Below are 25,930 nucleotides of genomic sequence, written 5' to 3'. Positions count from 1 at the left end.
TCTGATGAAGAGCAGAAGGAAGAAAAAATGAAGAAAAGTGAACAGAGTCTGAGGAACTTATGGTGGTTTGGAACTGTATGTACCCCAGAAAAATAGGTTTTTAAAGATAATCCATTCCTGTGGGTGTGGACCCATTACAATTATAATCTTTTGATGAGGATATTCAGTTAAAGTGTGACACACCACCTTCAGGATGGGTCTTAATCCCCTTCTGGAGTATTTTTTAAAAATTCAGTTTTATTGAGATATATTCACATACCATACAATCATCCATGGTGTACAATCAACTGTTCACAGTACCATCATATAGTTGTGCATTCATCACCCCAATCTATGTTTTGAACATTTTCCTTATACCAGAAATAATAAAAATAAGAATAAAAAATAAAAGTAAAAAAGAACACCCAAATCATCCCCCCCATCCCACACTATTTTTCATTTAGTTTTTGTCCCCATTTTTCTACTCATCTATCCATACACTGAACAAAGGGAGTGCGATCCACAAGGTTTTCACAATGACACTGTCACCCCTTGTAAGCTACAATGTTACACAATTGTCAAGAGTCACGGCTACTGGGTTGCAGTTTGATAGTTTCAGGTATTTACCTATAGGTATTCCAATACATTAAAACCTAAAAAAAGAGTTATCTATATAGTGCATTAGAATGCCCACCAGTGACCTCTCAACCCCATTTGAAATCTCTCAGCCACTGAAAATTTATTTTGTTTTATTTCACACCCCTGTTTTCGTCAAGAAGATGTTCTCAATCCCACAATGCCAGGTCCAGATTCATCCCCGGGAGTTATATCCTGCATTGCCAGGGAGATTTCCATCTCTGGAAGTCAGGTCCCACATAGTGGGGGAGGGCAGTGAGTTCACCTGCCAAGTTGGCTTAGCTACAGAGAGAGGGCCACATCTGAGAAACAAAGAAGTACTTGGTGGGGGGGGGGGGACTCTCAGGCCCAATTACAAGCAGGTTTAGCCTCTCCTTGCAGTAATGAGCTTCCTAAGTGCAAGCCCCAAGACAGAGGGCTCAGCATACCAAACTGTCAGTCCTCAATGTTTGTGAGAACATCAACAACAACCCAGATGAGGAAGTCCAACACTTCTGCATTTCCTCCCAGTTTCTCAGGGGGGCCCTGCATATATACTTTCATTCTTTGCCCAAATTACTTTGGGATGTTTCACTACTTCATAATAACCTATACACATCTGTGCCGGTTTGAGTGTATTGTGTCCCCCAAATGCCATTATCTTTGTAGTCTTGTGTGGGGCAGAAGTTTTGGTGCTGGTTAGATTTGCTTGGAGTGTGCCCCACCCAGCTGTGGGAGATAATTTTGATGAGATGTTCCCATGGAGGTGTGGCCCCACCTATTCAGGGTGGGCCTTGATTGGTGGAGCTATATAAATGAGCTGACTATAAGAGAGAAAAGAGAGTGCAGCTGGGAGTGATGTTTTGAAGAGAAGCAAGCTTGCTAGAAAGGAACGTCCTGGGAGAAAGCCGTTTTGAGGCCGGAGCTTTGGAGCAGATGCCAGCTGCCTTCCTAGCTAACAGAGGTTTTCCGGAGGCCATTGGCCATCCTCTGGTGAAGGTGCCCAGTTGCTGATGTGTTGCCTTGGACGCTTTGTGGCCTTAAGACTGTAACTGTGTAGCGAAATAAACCCCCATTTTATAAAAGCCTATCCATCTCTGGTGTTTTGCATTCTGCAGCATTAGCAAACTAGAACAACATCTACCAGATCTCACTTCCTACTCAAAGTTCCATGTATTTATGGTGTTTGAACAAACTGACAGTACAAGTTAAATTGTTTAGAAAATATAGATCCTGCACCAAATACCTCATTATGGGGTATGTACTTGGAAGATTTGAGAACAGGGACATATATGGGCATTTGCACACTGGTGTTTATGGAGGCAGAATTTATGATTAGCAACAAGTGGAGGTAGCCTAAGGGCACATCAGCTGAGGAACAGAGTGGTGAACTGTGGTGTATGCACACAATGGAATACTGAGCAACTCCAAGAAGTGAAGCTGTGAGACACACAACAAGGTGAACAGATCCTGTAGACAGCATTTTGAGTAAGGTATGCCAAAAACAAAGACAAACATTATAATGCCTCACCAATATGGACTAACTACAATGTGTAAATTGGAATTGTATCCTAGAGCACAGCTTATCAGGGGAATGCTTATTGTAATGGTCCCTAGATTGTAAGGTCTTACAGCAGTCAAATCTATTCCTGAACTGTAATGGCTATCTCCAAACTCTAAGTTGTTGATCCCTTTGTGTGTAACGTGATTGGTCTCTGGAACTTTGGATATCTGTGTGACAGCGCAAACTCAGAGCTAGAGCTCAACAGAGATGAATGCCAGTATTAGTGCATACAGCAACTGTTAAAAAAAAAAAGCTGAAAAAGAATCCAGACTTCAGTTAGAGATATGAATGAAGCTGATCTGGTTAGGACTATGGCAAATTGGACCAAAGGGTAAAGGACGATATCGGCCATGTTTTAAAACTTCAACTTCCATATGAGTTCCATGTATTTTTTTTAATTGTTAACATATACAATCCAAAAATTCCCCCTTTTAATTACATTCATAAGTACATTTCTGTGCTGTTGACTGCATTCACAATGTGTTACCATCATTCCTTAAGATGGCGGCTAGGAAAGACAGTGCAAAAAAACACTTCTGTGAAAAATACTAGATAAAAGCCAGAAAGTGACCCAGAACACGAGTTCTACTGATGCACCAGCTGGACAAGGTCTGCTAAATCCACAGGGACCGTGCACTCGGTGAAACTGGGAGTCTGTGTTCTGAAATGAGTGAGTAAGCCTGCTGAATGTCCAGCAGCCACACTTAGGTGTGGGAAAACTGTGGGTTGGCATTTGGAGGTGGACTACATCTTTTTAAAAAAACCCCAAAGCAGCTGCAGATACGGCAGCGAGAACTGCACAGTGAAGCGTGGCAGGAACAGGCTGTGTGAACACCTCAATATCTGGTGTGGAAGATAGCCTTTAGCACACCCACTGCTAATTGTCTCAGAGTGAGGAAGGCAGAGGTGAGCCAAAAGGGGAAAATAACCACGCCCCTTACAGCCATTTTCCCAGCAGGTTGGGAATGCTCCTGCCCGGCGCGGGAGCCACAGGCCAGAGCCACGCCAAAAAACCCAGTGTGAAAGGAAGTGTTTCCAGCAACACATCCACACAACACAATTTTGGGCATTGACAATAGCCTTTCGTGCACCCACAGCTAACTGTCCTGGAGCTGGGAAGGCAGAGCTGTGCAAAAAGGGGGAAATTAAGATGCCCCATTCAGCCATCCTTACAGCAGGCTGGGAATGCCCCTACACGCCCGGCATCCCATAACATCCCTTGAGGGACAGCACACACTTGTGACATAGCACAGCCTTCCCTCAGCAGAGGTGCTAGAAGGGCATGGCTTGGAAGAGGGACCCACTTGGAAATCCCAGGGACCATATGCCAATACCAAGGACTTGTGGGTCAGTGGCAGAGAAAATCTGTGGCGAGACTGAACTGAAGGTTTAGACACTTGCAACAGCCTTAAATCTCCAGGAACACCTGGGGGTTTGATTATTAAAGCTGCCCTCTGTCCCTAACCAGTCAGACACATGCCCCACATTCAGGGTGGACAGCACCAACAACACACCCACGCCATCTGCTGGTTAAAGAAAGTGTACGCCACCAAGCTACAGATCTGACAAATTAGAGATAAGTCTGTGAATAGTCCTACATATCCTAACAGAACCCTAACAAGTAAAGCAAATGCCAAGAGGCCAAAAACAACAGAAAATTTTAATGTATATGAAAAAACCCAACAATATGGATAACCCAAACCCAAAAACCCAAATCAAAAGATCAGAGGAGGCACAGTACTTGGAACAATTAAAGAAAGAACTAAAGACAAACGAGAGTATGGCACAGGATATAAAGGACATGAAGAAGACCATAGAAGAGCATAAAGAATAAATTGCAAGAGTAAATAAAAAAATAGATGATCTTATGGAAATAAAAGAAACTGTTGGCCAAATTAAAAAGATTCTGGATACTCATAGCACAAGACTAGAGGAAGCTGAACAACGAATCAGTGACCTCAAGGACCACAGAATGGAAAATGAAAGAACGAGAGAAAGAATGGGGAAAAATTGAAAAAATCAAAATGGACCTTGGGGATATGATAGATAAAATAAAACATCCAAATACAAAACTCACTGGTGTCCCAGAAGGGGAAGAGAAGGGTAAAGGTCTAGAAAGAGTATTCAAAGAAATTGTTGGGGAAAACTTCCCAAACCTTCTACACAATATAAATACACAAAGCATAGATGCCCAGCGAACTCCAAACAGAAAAAATCCAAATAAACACACTCCAAGACATATTCTGATCAGACTGACACATACCGAAGAGAAGGAGCAAGTTCTGAAAGCAGCAAGAGAAAAGCAATTCACCACATACAAAGGAAACAACATAAGACTAAGTAGTGACTACTCAGCAGCCACCACGGAGGCAAGAAGGCAGTGGCATGACATATTTAAAATTCTGAGAGAGAAAAATTTCCAACTAAGAATACTTTATCCCGCAAAGCTCTCCTTCAAATTTGAGGGAGAGCTTAAATTTTTCAAGGACAAACAAATGCTGAGAGATTTTGCCAATAAAAGACCTGCCCTAGTTCAGATACTAAAGGGAATCCTACCAACAGAGAAACAAAGAAAGGAGTGAGAGATACAGAGAAAGGTTCAGTACTAAAGAGATTCAATATTGGTTCATTAAAGGACATTAAGAGAGAGAGGGGAAAAATATATCTGACAAACATAAAACAAAGGATAGGATGGCTGATTCAAGAAATGCCTTCACGATAATAACATTGAATGTAAATGGATTAAACTCCCCAATTAAAAGATATAGATTGGCAGAATGGATCAAAAAATATGAACCATCAATATGTTGCATGCAAGAGACTCATCATAGACACAGGGACACAAAGAAACTGAAAGTGAAAGGATGGAAAAAATATTTCATGCAAGCTACAGCCAAAAGAAAGCAGGAGTAACATTATTAATTAATCTCGGATAAAATAAACTTTAAATGCAAGGATATTATGAGAGTCAAAGAAGGCCACTACATACTAATAAAAGGGGCAATTCAACAAGAAATAACAATCATAAATGTTTATGCACACAATCATGGTACCACAAAATACATGAGACAAACACTGGCAAAACTAAAGGAAGCAATGGATGTTTCCACAATAATTGTGGGAGACTTCAACACATCACTCTCCTATAGATAGATCAACCAGACAGAAGACCAATAAGGAAACTGAAAATCTAAAAAATCTGATAAACAAATTTGATTTAACAGACATATATAGAACACTACATCCCAAGCCACCAGGATACATATTCTTCCCTAGTGATCACGGAACTTTCTCCAGAATAGACCATATGCTGAAACATAAAACAAGCCTCAATAAATTTAAAAAAGTTGAAATTATTCAAAGCATATTCTCTGACCACAATGGAATACAATTAGAAGTCAATAACCATCAGAGACTTAGAAAATTCATAAACAGCTGGAGGTTAAAAATGAGGGGGTGATGAAAACATTCCTGGATAATCAAAAGCTGAGGGACTTCATCATCAGTAGATCAATCCTATAAGAAATGCTAAAGGGAATTGTGCAGGTTGAAAGGAAGGGATACTAAACAATTGACTGAAACCACATGAAGAAATAAAGATTTCCAGTAAAGATCACATGGTAAATATAAATACCAATACTACTGTATTTTTGATTTGCAACTCCACTATTTACTTCCTACAGGATCTAAAATACATAAAGTGTAATGATAAATCAGCAGTTTTGGATTCAATGTAAAATATGTAATTTTTGACAAGACCTACATAAAAGTGGGGGAATGGAGGAATAAAGGAACATAGTTTATGTGTCCTTTGAAGTTAAGCTGGTATCAAGGAAAACAAGATTGTTATAGATTTAGGATGTTAAATTTAAGCCCCAGGGTAAACACAAAGAAAATATCAGAGAATATGATCATAGAGATGAAGAGTATGGGTTACAGGAAGTGGGGGAAGGGGCAATGGGGAGTTAATAAGAAATGAGTGCAGGGTTTCTATTTGGGGTGAAGGGAAATTTCTAGTAATGGATGGTGGGAAGGTGATGGCATTGCAACACTGTGAATGTGATTATTCCCACTAAATGGAATGCTTGGGAGTGGTTGGAATGGGAAGATTTATGCTGTATATGTTTCCACAAATGAAAAAAAAAAGTCTAAATAGATAACGACAATTAAATGCCATAGATGATCCTGGATGAGATCTAAGAATAGAGGAGAAAAGGCTCAAAAGCTCACAATTGGGACATAAGAAAAAAATGAAATATAGAATGTAAGCTTTATATCAGTGTTAAATTCTTGAACTTCTTAACTACACTTAGTGTGATGACATAAATGAATATTCTTATTCATAGGAAATGTATATGTGAATTATATTATTTGTTCAAGGATGTGTGTAACTTGCTCTCATATGTTCACAAGACAGAGCAATAGATGATGGATGATAGACAGGGAGGAAGGGAAAGAGAAATGGTAAAGTGACAAAATAGTAAAGTTGGTACATCTGGGTATCGGTGGAGGGGGTTTGGGGTATGCTGGATTTCTGTGTATGGGGTTTGTATTATTTTTGCAACTGTCCTGTAAATTTGAATTTATTTTAAAATAAAAAGTGAAAAACAATAGATTGGGGTGATGAATGCACAACTATATGATGATACTGTGAACAGTTGATTGTACTCCAAGGATGACTGTATGGTATGTGAATATATTTCAATAAAAGTGAATTTAGGGGAGGAACCTAAGATGGCTACTAGGTGAGACAGAGAAAAAAACACCTCCGTGGAAAACACTAGATAAAAAAACCAGAAAGGACCCAGAACACCACTTCCAGAGTAGCACCAGCCAGACAAGTTCTGCTAAAGCTACAGGGAATGTGCGTTTGGTGAAACCAGGAGTCTGCATTCTGAAATGAGTGAGTGAGTAGGCTGAGTCCCTTGGCCACACTGTGGTGTGGGGAAACGGTGGGTTGGCGTTTTAAAAAAAAAAAAAAGCAGCAGCAGCCTGGGAACAGCTGCAGATAAGACAGGAGCGGTCTGGACTAACACCTCAGTGTTCTGGGGTGGAGGATACCCCTTCCCACACCCACTGCTGATTGTCTCGGGTCCAGGGGAGCAAAGGGGATATGCACAACTTGCAGCCGTCTCCCCAGCAGGCAGGGCTACTCCTGCCTGGGGCCGAACACACAGCACAGAGCCGAGCCAAGAAACCCAGCCTGACAGGGAGTCTTTCCCACAGCACCACTCACACGACACAGTATCGGCCATGGACAGTGGCCTTGAATACACCCACGGTTGACTGTCCCAGAGCTGGGAGGGTGGAGCTGTGTGGAAAGGGGGAAGTTAACGCGTCCCATTTAACCATCTTCGAAGCGAGATGGGAACGTCCCTACATAGCCCGGTGGCCCAGGGCTTCCCTGAAGGCTGGCGCTCACTTGTGACGTGGCACAGCTCTCCTCCCCTCAGCAGAGGTCCTGGAAAAGCACAGCAGGGAGGGGAGAACCGCTCGGAAATCCCAGGGAACCTACGCCAATACCAAGGACTTTTGGGTCAGCAGCAGAGAACAGCCTTAAATCTCTGGGAACACCAGGGGGGTTTGATTATTAAACCTGCCCTTCCTCCCTAACCGCTCAGGCACACACTCTTCATTGAGGGCAGACAGCACCGACAACACACCCAAATTAAGTGCACCAATTGGACCCCAAAAGAATCAGATCCCCACACACCACAAAGTTGGGGAGAACTGACTTGAGGGGAATAAGTGACTCACGGACGCCATATGCTGGTTAGTTAGAGAAAGTGTATGTCACCAAGCTGCAATTCTAACAAATTAAAGATCAAGTAAAGCAAATGCCAAGAGGCCAAAAACAACAGAAAATCTTAAAGCATATGATAAAACCAGATGACATGGAGAACCCGAACCCAAACACTCAAATCAAAAGATCCAAAGACACACAGTTCCTGGCAGAATTAATCAAAGAACTATAGACAGGCAATGAGAGCATGACATGGGATATAAAAGACTTGAAGAAGAGCATGGCACAGAATATAAAAGACATAAAGAAGACCCTAGAAGAGAATCAAGAAGATACTGTAAGAGTAAATAAAAAAATAGAAGATTCTTATGGAAATTAAAGAAACTGTAGGCCAATTTAAAAAGACTCTGGATACTCACAATACAAGATTAGAGGAAGATGAACAACAACTCAGCCTCCTCGAGGAGCACAGAACAGAAAATGAAAGAAAAAAAGAAAGAATGGAGAAAAAAATTGAAAAACTTGAAATGGATCTCAGGGATATGACAGATAAAATAAAACATCCAAATTTAAGACTCTTTAGTGTCCCAGAAGGGGAAGAGAAGGGTAAAGGTCTAGAAAGAGTATTCAAAGAAATTGTTGGGGAAAACTTCCCAAACCTTCTACACAATATAAATACACAAAGCATAAATGCCCAGCAAACTCCAAATAGAATAAATTTAAACAAACACACTCCAAGACATATTCTGATCAGACTGTCAAATACTGAAGAGAAGGAGCAAGTTCTGAAAGCAGCAAGAGAAAAGCAATTCACCACATACAAAGGAAACAACATAAGACTAAGTAATGACTACTCAGCAGCCACCATGGAGGCAAGAAGGCAGTGGCATGACATACTTAAAATTCTGAAAGAGGAAAATTTCCAACCAAGACTACTTTATCCAGCAAAACTCTCCTTCAAATTTGAGGGAGAGCTTAAATTTTTCACAGACAAATGCTGAGAGAGTTTGCTAATAAAAGACCTGCCCTACTTCAGATACTAAAGCGAGCCCTACCGACAGAGAAACAAAGAAATGAGAGAGAGAGATAGAGACTTTTAACAGACATATATAGAATTTTACATCCCAGGTCACTGGGACACACGTTCTTCACTAGTGATCATGGATCTTTCTCCAGAATGGACTGTATGCGGGGACATAAAAACAAGCCTCAAAAAAATAAAAAATAAAAAAATGAATTTGTTCAAAGCACATTCTCTGACCACAATGGAATACAAATAGAAGTCAATAACCATCAGAGACTTGGAGAATTCACAAACACCTGGAGGATAAAAATGAGGGGGAGATGAAAATATTCCCAGCTAATCAAAAGCTGAGGGACTTCATCACCAGTAGATCAGTCCTAAGCAGGCTGAAAGGAAGGGACACTAAACAATTGACTGAAACCACATGAAGAAATAAAGATTTCCAGTAAAGATCACATGGTAAATATAAAGACCAATACTACTGTATTGTTGATTTATAACTCCACTATTTACTTCCCACAGGATCTAAAATACATAAACTGTAATGATAAATCAGTGGTTTTGGACTCAATGTAAAATATGTAATTCTTGACAAGAACTACATAAAGGTGGGGGAATGGAGGAGTATAGGAACACAGTTTACATGTCCTATTGAAGTTAAGTTGGTATCAAAGAAAAACAAGATTGTTATAGATTTAAGATGTTTTACCATCCTAACATCTTTAAGCCCCATGGTAAACACAAAGAAAGTATCAGAGAATATGACCAAAGAGATGAAAAGTAGAGTAGGGGTTCCAAGAAGTGGGGGAAGGGGCAATGGGGGGGGTTAAGAAATGAGAGTAGGGGTTTTGGTTTGGGGTGAAGGGAAACTTCTAGAAATGGATGGTTGAAAGGTGATAGCATTGCAACTTTCTAAATGTGATTAATCCCACTAATGGAATGCTAGGGAGGGGTGGAATAGGAAGATTTAGGCTATATATATCTTTCCACAATTGAAAAAAAAAATAAAAGACAGTCTAAATAGATGACAATTAAATGCCAAGGATGATCCTGGATGGGATCTGAGATCAGAGAAGAGGAGGCTAAAGGGACACAGATGGGACACAAGGAAAAAAAAAAAGGAAATATAGAATGTAAGCTTTATATCAATGTTCAATTTCTTGAACTTCTTAGCTGCGTTTAATGAGATTGCATAAAATAATGTTCTTGTCCATGGGAAAGGTATATGTGAATTATATTGTTTGTTCAAAGATATGTGCAGCTTGCTCTCCTATGTTCAGAGGACAGAGCAATAGATGATGGGTGTTAGGGAGGGAGGGAGGGAGAGAGAGAGGGAAAGAAAGAGACAGTGGTGTGACAGGATCTTAAAGGTGATGGATCGGGGTTTTGGGGGTGGGGGGTCGGGGTATGATGGAGTTCTATATATGGGGTTTGTACTGTTTTTACAACTGTTCCTGTAAGATTGAACTTATTTCAAAATAAAATTTATTATAAAAATACAAACAAAAAAGTGAATTTAATTAAAAAAAAAAACTCATGGGATGCAGTTAAATGATCAGTGATCTAAGTTTCAATCCCAAGAATCTGGAAAAAGACAAAATTAAATCCCAAGAAAGTAGAAGGAAAGAAATAATAAAGATAATAACAGAAATGGGTAACTAGAAAATAAACATACAAATAGACAAAATCAAGAATTCCTAAAAATTATACTTATGAAAACAATTATTAAACACTTCTCAAGACTGATGATAAAAGAGAGAATGAGAAGGAGACAAGGAGAAAAGGAGAGAACACAAATTACCAATATTAGGAATGAAAATAAAGGGATACATGAGCAAGTTTATGCCAATAAATTTGACAGTTTGGATGAAATGGACAAGTTTCATGAAAAAATGTAACTTCATAAAACTGTCACAAAAAGAAAATATGAATTATCTTTCACCTATTAAAGGAATTAAATCTGTAATTAAAAACCTTTCCAAAACACATCTGAAGCACAAATAGCTTTGCAGGTAAAATCTCCTAATCATTAAAGGAGAAATAATATCATTCTTTTCAAATTATGCTAAAGGAGAGAATGGGCACAGCTGGTTCTGCCAGCTACTGATATATAACACTTCTTTGGGATGAACGGAGTCCTGGAACAACTCACTCCACTACCTTGATGACCCTCAAACTGTTCTAAATTTTTACTCAAATTTGAGGATGTCAGATACTAGAGCATGTTTAAATTCTAAGATGATGGATCAAATTGATAACAAGTAATTTAAAATATAGTTCATAATTTATTAAAAATAATACACAATTACTGACATAGGAAATTATGGAACCAAACACAAATATATAGATGAAGAACATAGCTAGGATTAAAGATGATCTCTTGCCTCTTATGGGAGAGATGACATAAAGAACAGATGCCAGTCTAGAAATAATTTCAATTGTGATGGTCAAAATCATCTATCTCCAAAGTGATCTATTTCTTTTGTAAAATAGTTTCAAACCATCTCTTTAATGTGGTGATTCAAAGGTCAAGGCAAAGGTTTAAAATAATATTTATCAAGCAAAAGAGATAGAATTGATTGGGAAAGTCTTACTAGGATTGCCTGGAATTTTTGAGGAATGCCCCAAATAGCCTGGTGTCATAGCCTCAGATCCAGTGTAATACTTATTATGTACCCTGGTAGAACTGCTTCCTCCTGGGAACCAAGTATTTTAACCCAATAGGACCTATCTCTGCAGAAACAACAGTTTCTGCAGGGCCTTAACATAGCTCTAGCTTAGAAACCTTCAAAATGCCACTTTGGAACCCACAATAATAAGTAGTTGGGTCAAAGAGGATATCTAACTCTTAGATGTATCAGAAATAGCCATGCTTCCAGAGACCAAATGGATTTTAAGGTTCACTGGGCCAATTGTTGCTGATATTTGTAGAACCCCAGATAAATTCAGCCACCACTTATATGAGATCTATGTACCTAAAGTGCTTTAGTAATCCAGCTTTTAAAAGAAATACCATACAATGGGATGGAAAAAACAATGGGAATTTACTGACTCATGATTTTGAAGGTAGAAAACTTGCTTCCTCCTGGGGTTATCTTATGGCTGGCTACCAATCTTTGGGATTTCATGAAGTTACTGTCACATAGCAGTATATGTGGTATCTTCTCTTTTTACCTCTGGGGACCAATAATTTTCACCTTGTGTGTGGGGAACCAAGCTTTTCATGTCACTTAGACCATGTCCGGGGTGGTGGCCTGGAACGCTGGGCCACAAGCCTGCATGGAACGCCGTGTAGGCACGCCTTGTAAAGATGTGCGTCTTGTGACTATGACAGCAGCGTTAACCATTGACCCCAGATTGTTCCTTCTTATCTGCAGCAGGATGTAAAGATTAATATCTGAGAGATACTGAATGCTTTTAATCACGTAGCGTAGTCTTGCTTTGTGTAACAAAGGAATAAATAACTGGAGCACAGGTGCATCAGCACCCACTTGGCACACGATGCTGTGGGCCCCCTGCTCCCTTAAATCTTAACTTTGTGTCTGTGTCTCATTTCTGCGTCGCCCTGTCAGCAACACTTGTGAATGCTCCCATGGTGGCGGCCATGGCTTGTCCTGTGCCAAATGTCCTTTGCTTTTAAGGACTTCAGCCATTTTGAATTCAGGCCCACCCTCATTCAGTTTGCTCACACCTTACTAGACATTTTGAAAGTTCTTATTTACAAATGGGTTCTTATCCACAGGACCAGGTTTGAGACCTGAACTTGCCTTTGGGGAGGACATGATTCTATTCCCAACATGAGGGAAGGTCAACTTCGTCCTCTGTCTTTATTCATCTGTAAAATTTGGGTGATATCTTATCCAACTCATATATATTGAATAAAATAATTTGAAACATGTAAAAAGCTTTGAATTAAGCTTGATAAATATTTATTAACATTGTTAAAGTAAATTAAATTATTACTGTTATTATTATTTTTGAATTCCCAACACCAACAGCTCTTTCTGTGCCAAGGGTGTGACCACTCATGTCCTCTCTATGAGAACTATGAAATTTGAGCCCTCAGATATTTTATCAATTTAGAAAAATTTACATGCAAGGTAAAAAGAATTTTATAGAAATGTCTGATTAGTGATTAAAATAGAACAATCACAGGCAATAGGCCAATCCCTAAAGAGAGAGGGGATACTCACAATTTTTCAAAGTTTCTAAATATTATCAAATGTCTCCAAGTCAATTTTTTTTTATTCCTAGGAGGAATAATTTTAATAAGATCAAAAACCTAACAGAGTAAATTAAGAAGAGAGACAACTTTATTGAAAAATATCCACCTTCAATATTAGAAAATATGAATTTGTTATTAAAATAGCTAAAATGGATACTCACAACAGATGCTAAAATTTAAACTTAGGCGTCCAACAAATATTCTTAGTAAATTAGACATGAAGCATGAAAACAATTTTAATCAAATAGAAAGGGGAAAGCTTGGGATAAAAATATACTTTGACTACAAAAAATGACTTCCTAATGAAAACTCAATGCAACTACTGTTGATTACATTATTTTAAATGCATTTAAACCTAAAATCAAAACATCTAAGTATTCATAAATGTGAACAGTGTGGACCATGTTCTCTCCTTTTTTGGTCCCACTGTCAGCCATCTCAGTTCAGGTGTCTCTGAAAGGTTTGGGTCAGTGAACATCAATGGTTTTTATTTAATCATCTTTAAAACTGACTCAGATAGCCCCCACATACATCCAACTTAATCTCCAGCCTTCCTTGGTTGGGCACTGACTCCTTCAAGCTCTTCAAATACTTCCCTGAGGAGTGGTTTTCTTAAACATTAATCCCAAAACCTAAACTTTAATAAACAACAAATGGCAAAACCAGTGTCGGTCATTCTGTCCATAAGGTTCCTGAGCCTATTCATATGCCAAACTCTGGTGTTCAAAGGTGAGACTGATAGACTTGATACCTAATGTTTTGGAGTTCATTGTCTGGGAGAGGAGGCAGTCAAGAAAAGTGGACTATTAGTTGAAAATACTTTGGTAAAAACACAGAGGCATTGGTGAGCTTTGGATAGGCACCAAAACTGGATCTGAATATTCAGTGAAGGCTTCCAAATTATTAATAACTAGGCTAGGATCTGAAAGAAGCACATGCTGGGTGTGGCTGCAAGGCGCTCCAAGAATAGGAGACTGCATGAGCAAGATACTAATGCCTTTTTAGATGTAGGAATTTCCCATTTGCATCACACATCATAAAGCAATGTGAGTGAAAAAGATAATACACTGTTTAGACCTATCAGAAAAGAAAGCTTTTGCCTTGGGTATAAACAACTGCACAGAAATGGGCAATCTCAAAAATCATTCCATATATGCTTGGAAAGAATAAGAAAAATAAGAGCTGAAAAAATTCTGATCAGCCAAACAGACGTTAGGCTACAGGTCTAGAATAAGTTGCAGCAAATGTCAAGGAACTCAGATGAGATATGAGAATTCAAACAACTAATTGAGGATGCTCAAACAAACCTAAATCAAGTCAACAAGTTGAAGGAAAATGTGTCAAAGAGACAAAGAATATAAAGAAGACACTGGGTGACCATAAAGAACGCAGAAACTTGCAAAACAAAATGACAGAACTAATGGGAATGAAACGCACAAAAGAAGAGATGAAAAATACAATGGAGACATACAACAGCACATTTAAAGAGGCAGAAGCAAGAGTTAGTGAACTGGAGGACAGGGAATCTGAAATCACCCACAAAAGAACAGATGGGAAAATAATGGAAAAATTTGAGCAGGGTCTCAGGGAACTGAAAGATAACATGACACCCATGAATATATGTGTTATGGGCATCCTAGAAGAAGAGAAGGGAAAGGGAGCAGAAAGAATAATTGAAATAATCACAGAAAATTTCTCATCCCCTATGAAAGACATCAAATTACACATCCAAGAAGTGCAACATACCCCAAAAAGAATAGCCCTAAGGAGACCTACTCCAAGACATTTACTAATCAGATTATCAAATGCCATAAACATACAGAGAATTCTGAAAGCAACAAGAGTAAAGGGATCCATCAAATACTAGGGAAGTTTGATAAGATTAAGCATGGACTCCTCAGCAGAAATCATGTGGGTGAGAAGGGAGTGGCATGATACATTTAACACACTGAAAGAGAAAAACTGCCATCCAAGCATTCCATACCTGGCAAAAGTGTCCTTCAAAAATGAGGGAAAGTCTAAAATATTTACAGATAAACAGATACTGAGAGAGGTCATAAACAAGAAAATTTCTACAAGAAATATTAAAGGGAATGCTACAAGCTGAAAGGAAAACACAGGAGAGAGGATTGGAGGAGAGTGTAGAGATAAAGATTAACAGTAAGTGTAACTAAAAAGGTAAAAAAAGAAAACAATAATATATCACATATAAAATCCAAAGGACAAAATGGTTGAAGAAAGTCTTGCATTTATAGTAACAACATTGAATTTTAATGGATTAAACTCCCCAATCAAAAGACATAGACTAGCAGAATGGATTAAAAAAAAAAAAAAGAGGATCCATCCATATGTTGTCTTCAAGAGACTCATTTTAGACTTAAGGACAAAAATAGGCTAAAAGAGAAAGGTTGGAAAAATATATTCCACACAAACAACAACCAAAAAGAAGCAGGGAAGGTATACTAATATCAGATAAATTAGTCTTTAAATGTAAAACTGGTAAAAGAGATAAAGACACTATGTATAAATAAAAAGAACTTATAAAGAAGAAATAACAATCAGATATTTATATACTGTGCCTGTTTGGATATATTATGTCCCCCAAAAAGAACCATGATCTTTTAAACCAATCTTGTGGGAAATTTGGGTTAGGCTGTTTCCATGGAGATGTGACTCACTCAACTACAGGTGATACTTTTGATTAGATTATTTCCATGGAGGTGCAGTCCCTCCCATTTAGTGCAGTTCTTGATTAGTTTACTGGAATCCTTTAAAAGGCACTGACACAGGCCCAGGCTTTTGCCGATATTTAGAAATGCTTCTGAGAGGCAGGCCCAGAGTTTGCTCCAGAGATGCTAAGAGAGGCCAAAACACCCCAAGAGCAGCTGAGAGAGACTTCTGGAGACATGCTTGGGTGCTGACATTAGGAGATACTTGCTGATGTTTGGAGATACTAGCCCAGAGATTCCTTCTGAGAAGCTAAGAAAGACAAGCCCAGAGATATCTGGAGCAAGCCATTTTGAAACCAAAACCCAGGAGCAAAGTATCAGCAGATGCCAGCCATGTGCCGTTCCAGCTGACAAAGGTGTTCCTGACGCCATCGGCCATACTTCAGTGAAGGTACCCTCTTGTTGAAGCCTTAGAACTGTAAATTTTTAACTTAATAAATCCCCTTTATAAAACACAATCAATTTCTGGTATTTTGCATAATGGCAGCATTAGCAAACCGGAACATGCACCTAGCCAGAGGGACCCAAAAAACATGAGGCAAACGCTGGCAACACTGAAGGGAGAAATAGATCTCTCTACAATAATAGATGGAAACTTCCATATACCACACTCAATTGACAGAACATCTAGACAGAGGATCAATTAGGAAACAGATCTTGAATAACATGATAAATGAACTAGTCATGATAAACGATCTAGTTGATCAACACTGGGCTGGAAGTCTGGCAGAGTAATTAGGGAAGAAAGAGGAAAAAAAGGCATCCAAATTGGAAAGGAAGAAGTAAAACTTTCACAGTTTGCAGAGGACATGATCCCCTCTGCAGAAAGTCCTGAAAAATCTACAACAAAGCTAATAAAGCTAATAAATAATTTCAGTAAAGTGGCAGCACAGAATATCGACACACAAAAATCAGCAACATTTCTATACACTAGTAATCTGAGGAGGAAATCGAGAAAATAAGTTGAATCACAATAGTAAGCAAAAGACTCAAATATCAAGGAGTAAATTTAACCAAGAACATACAGGACCTATACAAAGAAACTACAAAACATCGGTAAAAGAAATCAAGGAGGATCTAAATAAATGGAAGAACATACCACATATATGGATTGGAAGACAAAATTTGGTTAAGATGTCAATTCTACCCAAAATGATTTTTATATTCAATGCAATACCACTGAAAATCCCAACAATTTACTTTGCAGAAAATAGAAAAGCCAATATTCTAGTTTGCTAATGCTGCCAGAATGCAAAACACCAGAGATGGATTGGCTTTGATAAAAGGGTGTTTATTTGGTTCCACAGTTACAGTCTTAAGGCCATAAAGTGTCCAAGGTAACACATCAGCAATCAGGTACCTTCACTGGAGGATGGCCAGTGGTGTCTGGAAAACCTCTGTTAGCTGGGAAGGCACGTGGCTGGTGTCTGCTCCAAAGTCCTAGTTTCAAAATGGCTTTCTCGCAGGACGTTCCTCTCTAGGCTACAGTTCCTCAAAAATGTCACTCTTAGTTGCTCTTGGGGCATTTGTCCTCTCTTAGCTTCTCTTGAGCAAGAGCTTTCAACAGCCGTCTTCAAACTGTCTCTCATCTGCAGCTCCTGTGCTTTCTTCATAGTGTCCCTCTTGGCTGTAGCTCCTCTTCAAAATGTCACTCACAGCTGCACTGAGTTCCCTCTGCCTGTCAGCTCATTTATATAGCTCCACTGATCAAAGCCCACCCTGAATGGGTGGGGCCATGCCTCCATGGAAATATCTAATCAGAGTTATCACCTACAGTTGGGTGGGGCACATTCCATGGAAACACTCAAAGAATTCCAATCTAATCAGCCCCACAAGATTGCATCAAAGATAATGGCATTTGGGGGACATAATACATTCAAACCAGCACAGCCAATAATCAAATTTATTTGGAAAGGAAGGGTGCTCCAAATAGTTAAAAAAATCTTTGGAAAGAAAAAGGAAATTGGAAGTCTCACACTACCTCACTTTAAAACATATTACAAAGCAATGGTGGTCAAAACAGCATGGTACTGGCAAAAAGAGATACACCAACCAATGGAATTGAACTGAGAGTTCAGAAGTAGACATTCTCATCTATTGACAGTTGATTTTTGATAAGGCACCCAAGTAGGTTAGAACAGCCTCTTCAACAAATGGTGCTTGGAGAACTGGATATCTATATTCAAAGGAATGAAAGTGGACCCCTATCTCACACTTTATACAAAAGTTAACTCAAAATGGGTCAAAGTCCTAAACATTAGTACTAAGACCATTAAAATGTTAGAAGAAAATGTAAGAAAGTACCTTAAAGATCTTGTGATAGGAAGTGGTTTCCTAGACCTTGCACCCAAAGCAAAAATTTTTTTAATTGAAACTTATAAGCTCTCTATTTGTGTCTGTTAGTAGGTTTGTTCCATGATATTTTTCTACCTATGATTGTTACTACCAAATTATCCATGTCCAAAAGAATTAAAGAGGATCCATATCTCACACTTTATACAAAAATTAACTCAAAATAGACAAAAGACATAAAACATTAGAGCTAAGACCATAAAACTCTTAGAAGAAAATATGGGGAAATATCTTAAAGAGCTTGGTAGGAGGTGGTTTCCTGGCAATTATACCCAAAGCAAAAGCAATGAAAGAAGAAATAGATAAATGGGATCTCCTCAAAATTGAATACTTTGGTCATCAGAGGACTTTGCCAAGAAAGTAAAAGGCAGCATACTCAATGGGAGACGATTTTCAGAAACCATATATCTGATAAAGGGATAATATCCAGAATATTTAAAGAGATGCTAAAACTCAACAATAAAAAGAGAGAAACTCAATTTAAAATTGGGCAAAAAACATGGATAGACATTTTTCCAAAGAAGAAATACAAAGGGCTAAAAAGTATATGAAAAGATGCTTAACTTCACTAGCTATCATGGAAATGCAAACCCAAACCACAATGAGACACCATTTTACTCCACCCAGGATGGCCATTATCAAAAAAAAAAAAAAAAAAAAAAAAAGTGATGGAGAAGATTGTAGAAAACTAATACACTTATTCACTGTTGGCAGGAATGTAAAATTGTGCAGCCACTCTGGCAGTCAGTCTGGCAGTTTCTCAGGAAGCTATATATAGAACTGCCATATGATCCAGCAATCCCACCGCTACATATGCACTCAGAAGAACTGAAAGAAGGGACATGAAGAGACATTTGCACACCAATGATTACAGTGGCAGTGTTCACAATTGCCAATAGATGGAAACAGCCCAAATGTCAATCAACTCATGGGTGGATAAACAAACTGTGGTACACACAAAAGATGGAATATTATGCAGCCGTAAGAAGGAATGAAGTCATGATGAATGCAACAAAATGGATTAAACTTGAGGACATTATGTTGAGCAAAATAAGCCAGAAACTAAAGGACAAATATTGCAGGGACTCACCACTATGAACTAAATATAATGAGCAAATTCTCAGAGTTAAATCAAGAGCACAGATTAACAGGAGATACAAAGATGGTAGCGAAGGGAAAATTGATGCTTAAAGAGTACAGAATGTTTAATAATATTGACTGTAAATGTCCAGAAATGGATAACACAATAGTGTGTGATGGCAGCACAATACTGTAACTGTAATTAAGAAAGCTGAGTCTCTGTATGGTTGAGAGGAAGACTAGGGTCATGTATATCACCAGAACGAAACCTAGGGAAGAAAACCTGGGATCACATAACTTAGCAAAACCCAGAGTGGACAATGACAGTGGCTAATTGTGTAAATATAAGTAAGTTCTTACATGAACCAGAACATGCATACAACACTATTACAAGGGGTTAATAATAGGGTGGTTTATGGGAAAAATACAATTAATACAAACTAATGTCTATAGTTAACAGTAACACTGTAATGTTCTTTCATTAACTGTAACAAAGGCACTATACCAAAGCTAACTATCAATAACAGGGGGATACAAGGGGCATGAGATTATTTTTTTCAGAAGAAATGAGAATGTTCTAATATTGATTGTGGTGCTGAATGCATTAATATGTGATGATACCAAGAGCCACTGATTATATACTTAGGATGGATTGTATGGTGTACGAAGTTAAAAAAAAAGAGAGAGAGAGAGAAAGGATGAGGTGGATGGCAGTATAAATTATATTTTCATCTTTAGTATAAGAGAAACCTATGGCCCATATAAATTAGAAAAGGTTACCAGATTACTAGCATCTGGAAAAATGATCCAGATATTTCTATCCTTAATTACACAGGTATTTTTCTCATCAATAAGAAGAGAAATCCTCAATCCCAGGCAACATCATACCTTCATACCTGGTCTCAGAGAAATGATGAGGACTCTGTCTCCTAGAACCTGGATGACAGTATCTTTCAAAATGGGAAAAGGCTGAGGTAAATGAACTGCAAGTCCCAAATGTAAAGGAAAACAGAGTGCTTCTGTACTAGCTCTATCAAAACCTTTTCACTGCAAAAGGTGAATCAGGATAATCTGCTGCAAAGTTGAGGGGTGAATGCACAAGTGAGTTTGGGGTGACTTTGCCTTTCTATGGTCTCATTTTCCACTCTGTGAAGTGGGAACAGTAAGAGGACCAACATATTACTTAAGCTTATAATCGCTGATCCTCTGAGACTTCAGAATTGGTCATTTTGCTTACCTTCCTTTGCCTAAGATTTCTCATCTATCAATATAAATAATTATTATGGTTATCTCCTTTGTAATATTTTGTGAGAAATAATGAGTTAGTACATTCAAAGCACATAGAATTTTGTCTGATGTACATGCAGGTTTCAAGTTAAGATTTATTCCTAATAACCCACCCATGCTTTCAAAGTAAAGGCTAATTGCCCTTTGGGAAATTTTTATCAAATTAGAAAAATATCTGCAAATTGAAAACCGTACGGAAGAACCAAACTAGCAATCCAATAGACCAATACTAGTACCTTCAATCACCTAGAATATGTGAGATTGCTCCGTTTTCTTAACGCATATCCTTTTGAAATCTTCTGTACTCTTATTAGAACAGCAACATCTCCACAAGCTGATGTTCACTGACTGAAAATAAATTAACATCAAGTAAAACTTCTTCCTGGCATCCGCGGGCGAGTGTTGCCAGCGCTCTCCTGCCCACCCTCTCCCCAGGGGCGCAGGGGCGCGCGGGCTGCAGTGGGTCCGGGGAGCGGCCGCGGCGCCTCTGGGGGCCTCCGCGCCCCAGGCAGGGCCGACGAGCCGCTCCCGTCGGCTGAGAGACGGTCCGCGGAACGCGAACTCGCTTACCAGAGCTGTGTCCGCCGTCGGGTATTCTGTGTTTGGCGCGCCCGGCAGCATGCTCCTCCCCTTCCGTCTCAAGCGATCTGGCCGACGCAGGAAGCGTCTAGGAGAACGGAACTCTCGCGTAATACGCCTTTCTTCCCGCGACGTCGGAAGAGAAAGAAACGTGCTTCCGCTGTCATTCACTCTCTCTCCAGTGAGGGTGGGAAATGAACCCGCCGACCCTTTCCGCGGCTGAAGGAGCGTGCTCAGCTGCAGAAGCCTATCTCCATCAAGTATCGGGGAGGCAAAAATGAAAGAACCAACATATTTCATCGTTTTTAAGATGCATTTTCTTTGCATTTTAACATCTCTAAAAAGTCAGGATGTGTCTCAAAAAGAGTTGTGTGTTTTTGTATTTTTCAGGCAGCATTTTCTCTTTCCTAGTGAGTCAGGCAGCAGTAGTGCGTCTTAAGACTGATGACATTGTAGATGCGATGAAACAGTTGGTAGAACTTCAACCCAATTGATGCGGCGTGTGAAACCAATCCGTCTTGAACGGTATGCAGGCAGAGTCTCCTTAGACCCTGCACTGTTTGTTTTGTTTTGTTTTGGAAATGTTCTGGGAACCTTATTTTTTTAAAGGACAAATCAAATAAGATACAGTTTTCATTTCCCAAACATGAATAATCCATTCTTAATATGAAATGGACTCAATTGGTAAATTACACATGAAATAAAAAGGGAATGCAATTTTACATATATATGTATATATAACTATCCTATCTATACCAATTCAACAGTCAAATTAATCAAGACATCGTACAGTTTTTTAAAAACCCAACATTTTGAAGCCAGTTATCTACAGTAAACCAAGGGAAATTCTGATATGGAATGGTGTGTCTCAAAGCAAAAATGAAGGTGCCTGCTATGAATTAAGAGCGGTAACTTTCATTTTAAATTTATAAAATAGATTTATTTAACCAAGACACCTATTTCAAAGAAGGAACCAAATATAGGGGTTGATTTACTGGGTGACAAAGGCAGGTAACATTGTGGTTAAAAAACTGCTGGCCCAAGGTCAGCTGATTCCTATTCCTTCATTTGGAGCAGTTCAGCTAACCCGGGTAGTCAAAGTGCTTAACTACTCTCCCTTTTTCCCATACTCGAGGAGATATCAGAAACTCTGAGGTTCACTCTGGGTATAGACTAGGTAGCAGTTTCCCTTCTGTTCCTCTTAACAGTTTAAAAGAGAATTCCTGAGACTATTAACAAAACACGTGGATGCACCTTTTTTTTTTTCCAATTCATCAATAGACACCTCAAACTTTTTTTCACCAAGTTATGGCTAAGAATATAAATATCCAATACTTGCAGTTCTACAACACTACTAAAAAACCCAAAACCTGCCTTATCACCCTCACCTCTATTAGTAAAAAGGAAATTTGATTAAAACCTGTAAAATCATACAACAAAGGAAGACTAAAGTCTGATCCTTACTTATCCTTAAATCTAATTTCAGATGTCACGCTAGTCTGATGCATCTGGTAACTAATAGCATTTCAATAACAAATCCAGTAAAAGCATCTCTGAACTAAGTGTAACTTTTAGTTTAGTTGATGTGCCTTTTCGATATTAAAGGTGCTGGTATTATTCTAAGATGTCTTATGACTTACTGGGCTCAATAGCATCTCCTAATGAGGCATCCACCTTTAGCAGTATTTTTTCCTCAAATTTTATCTAGCATAGTAAACTCCTCTGACATTTTAAAATAATTCTGGTGAAATCAATGCTGACATAAACAACCTTCCCTGACTTGGCCCCATGGTAGCTTTTAGTGAAACTGCAGTGACTAAGTTACAAAATGCTCAATTTTTTATGGCATCTTAGGTTAGTATATTCACTCATTCAAAATCAAGGTAGTATAATAGAAAGACTATTATTAAAATAGATGTGGTGATAAGCATCACCCTTCATATTACACATTTAGAAGATTTTTAAAATTTTTAGGTTCTAAAGCCTATGGTAAAACTAGGCTGTGTAAGTCGATTTGTTCAAACACAATTGCATGGAACTTTGAATAGGAAGTGAGATACGGTAGGTTAGTATAGGCTGGAGTGAAATAGTGACACATCCCAGAGTAATTTGGGCAGATAATAAAAAATATATTTACAGCCTCCCCCTCCCCAGCCCTGAGGATCTGGGGGAAGGTGCGGATTTGTTGGACTTCCTCACCTGGACTGGTGTTGATGTTGTCACAAACATTGGGACTGGTGGTTTGATGTGCTGAGCCCTCGATCATGGGACATGCCCTTACGAAGCTCGTTACTGCAAAGGAGAGGCTAAACTTGCATATGAGTGTGCCTAAGAGTCTCCTCCTGAGTACCTCTTTGTTGCTCAGATGTGGCCCTCTCTCTCTCTAACTGAGCCATCTCGACAGGTGAACTCGCTGCCCTCCCCCCTACGTGGGACCCAACTCCCAGGGGTGTAAATCTCCCTGGCAATGCAGAATATGACTCCCAGGGATGAATGTGGACCCGGCATCGTGGAACTGAGAATATCTTCTTGACCAAAAGGGGGATGCAAAATGAGATGAAATAGTTTCAGTGGCTGAGAGATTTCAAATGGAGTCGAGAGGTCACTCTGGTGGGCATCCTTATGCACTATATAGATAACACGTCTTAGGTTTTAATGTATTGGAATAGCTAGAAGTAAATACCTGAAACAACCAAACTCCAACCCAGCAGTCTGGACCCCTGAAGAAAATTATATAATAATGTAGATTACAAGGGGTGACAGTGTGATTGTGAAGACCTTGTGGATCACATTCCCTTTATCTAGTGTATGGATGAGTAGAAAAATGGGGATGAAAACTAAAGGACAAATGGGGTGGGATGGGGGGAATGATTTGGGTGTTCTTTTTTCACTTTTATTTTTTTATTCTTGTTCTGGTTCTTTCTGATGTAAGGAAAATGTTCAGAGATAGATTGTGGTGATGAATGCATAACTATGTTATCATACTGTGGACAGTGGATTGTATACCATGGATGATTGTATGATGTGTGAATGTATTTCAATAAAGCTGAATTTAATAAAAAAAAAAAACTAGGCTGTGTAGCTCTTCCATTTATAAGCACCTTATAACAGAATAGTTACTTGACCCTATGTGCCAGTTGTGGGGGCAGACATATTAGTGTTGATTAGATTGGAATCCTTTGAGGGTTTCCATGGAGATGTGACTCAATCAACTGTGAGTGAAATGTTTTATTGGATAATTTCCATGGTAGTGTTACCCCGCCCACTGAGGGTGGGTGTTAATTGGATCACTGGAGTCGTACAGAAGAGTTTACAGATAGAAGGATCTCAGCGCAACTGAGAGTGACATTTTAGAGAGAGTTGCAGCCAAGAGAGACATTTTGAAGAATGCACAGGAGCAGAGAGCTACATCTGAGAGACACATTTTGAAGATGGCCATTGGAAGCTGACACTGAAATTTTGGAGAGGCCATTTTGAAACCAGAACTCTGGAGCAGATGCCAGCTACATGCCTCCTCAGCTAACAGAGGTTTTCCGGATGCCAATGGCCTTTCTCCAGTGAAGATACCCTATTGTTGATGCCTTACCTAAGATACTTTATGGCTTTAATACTATAACTTTGTAACCAAATAAACCCCCTTTATAAAAGCCAACCCATTTCTGGTATTTTGCAAAATGGCAGCATTAGCAAACCAGAACACCCTATATTAGAATGTCCTTTCAGTTCAAGAGAGTAATAAAGTGCCTACCTCTATACAAACCACAGATTCCAAACTTTAAATTAAGCTAACTGCATTGACACGTTAGGGTTAAATTCTAGACCTGCACTGCTTTTAAAAGGATCAGCTTGGTCATCCATGGTTTTGGATGAGCTGCTTTGGACAATTGCCATGTGGTGGACCCAGTCCCAAGCTTGGAATTCAGTTTTCTACCCAGGGAGAAACCAATTCTGCAAGCTCAGGCACTTGAGACTGCTGGCCTGTTAAACCTCAACAGTTGGGTAAGCCTCTTTTCAACCCTGGCAAAGTTTAGAAATTAACATGGAAAACCTCTTGTTAAATATGGCAGATTCACCTCCTCTTCCTCCTGAGACCCCTCTAATATTATAGGAAAGGGTTTTTATAAAGGCAAAAACCCATGAGGGTATAAAAGATGGGAATCTTGCGGAGCTGGAACTAGGTATAGAGTGGTTGCTGCCTTAAAAGACTGGGGCATGAGGCCAGTGCCTGAGGCATCATGCATGAGAATGGAGTTGGAAAAAGAAGAGAACCCAGACCTCTCTCCCAATCCATGTCACTGGCTGCCATGGCCCCCTGCCCCAGTAGGGACTAGGATATGAAGTCATAGAGAGGAAGCCCACTCATCCAGCGTCAGAGCCCTGTTCTGAGGCTCCTTGGAGAGGAGGTCTCCTCTCTGCAGCTGCTCCCAGCTCAAAAGGAAAGACTGGTAGTTAGGGGTCATCTAGTAGAATCGCCCAGCCAGATCCTGGCCTCAAAGTTCAGCAGCAACAGGTGCTAAGAGCATCTCGCTGGTCATGCAACTGAAAATCCCAGGAGATTCTCAGTCACTAGAGAAGAGTGGGAAATAATAAAGGAAGAGGGGCTCAGAGGAACAGAGATGATAAGGGAAGCAGAGAAAAAAAAAAAACTAAAAACAATGTCCATAAACATATTAAAGAAAATGTTGCATCCAAAAAAACAAGAATAGGAGGCTGTAAGAGAACATTTAGCAACTGAGGAAGATCTCCTACAAAT

General features: G+C 39.2%; 1 long non-coding RNA gene across 1 annotated transcript in view; it reads right to left on the bottom strand.

Moving 5' to 3' along the window:
• LOC119534672 overlaps positions 1-21,229 on the bottom strand; it is a 55,499-nt gene extending 34,270 nt beyond the window's left edge. The window contains exons 1-2 of the long non-coding RNA XR_005217091.1: positions 21,169-21,229; positions 20,835-20,946 (exon numbers count right to left, since the gene is read on the bottom strand). This is a non-coding gene — a long non-coding RNA (uncharacterized LOC119534672). The remainder of the gene's footprint in view (positions 1-20,834; positions 20,947-21,168) is intronic.
• Between the last annotated feature and the right edge of the window lie 4,701 nt (positions 21,230-25,930).

Source organism: Choloepus didactylus, chromosome 5, assembly GCF_015220235.1.
Source record: "Choloepus didactylus isolate mChoDid1 chromosome 5, mChoDid1.pri, whole genome shotgun sequence".
Taxonomy (NCBI): domain Eukaryota; kingdom Metazoa; phylum Chordata; class Mammalia; order Pilosa; family Megalonychidae; genus Choloepus; species Choloepus didactylus.
Note: the sequence above shows the minus strand (reverse complement) of the source record. Positions and strands in the feature narration are given on the sequence as shown.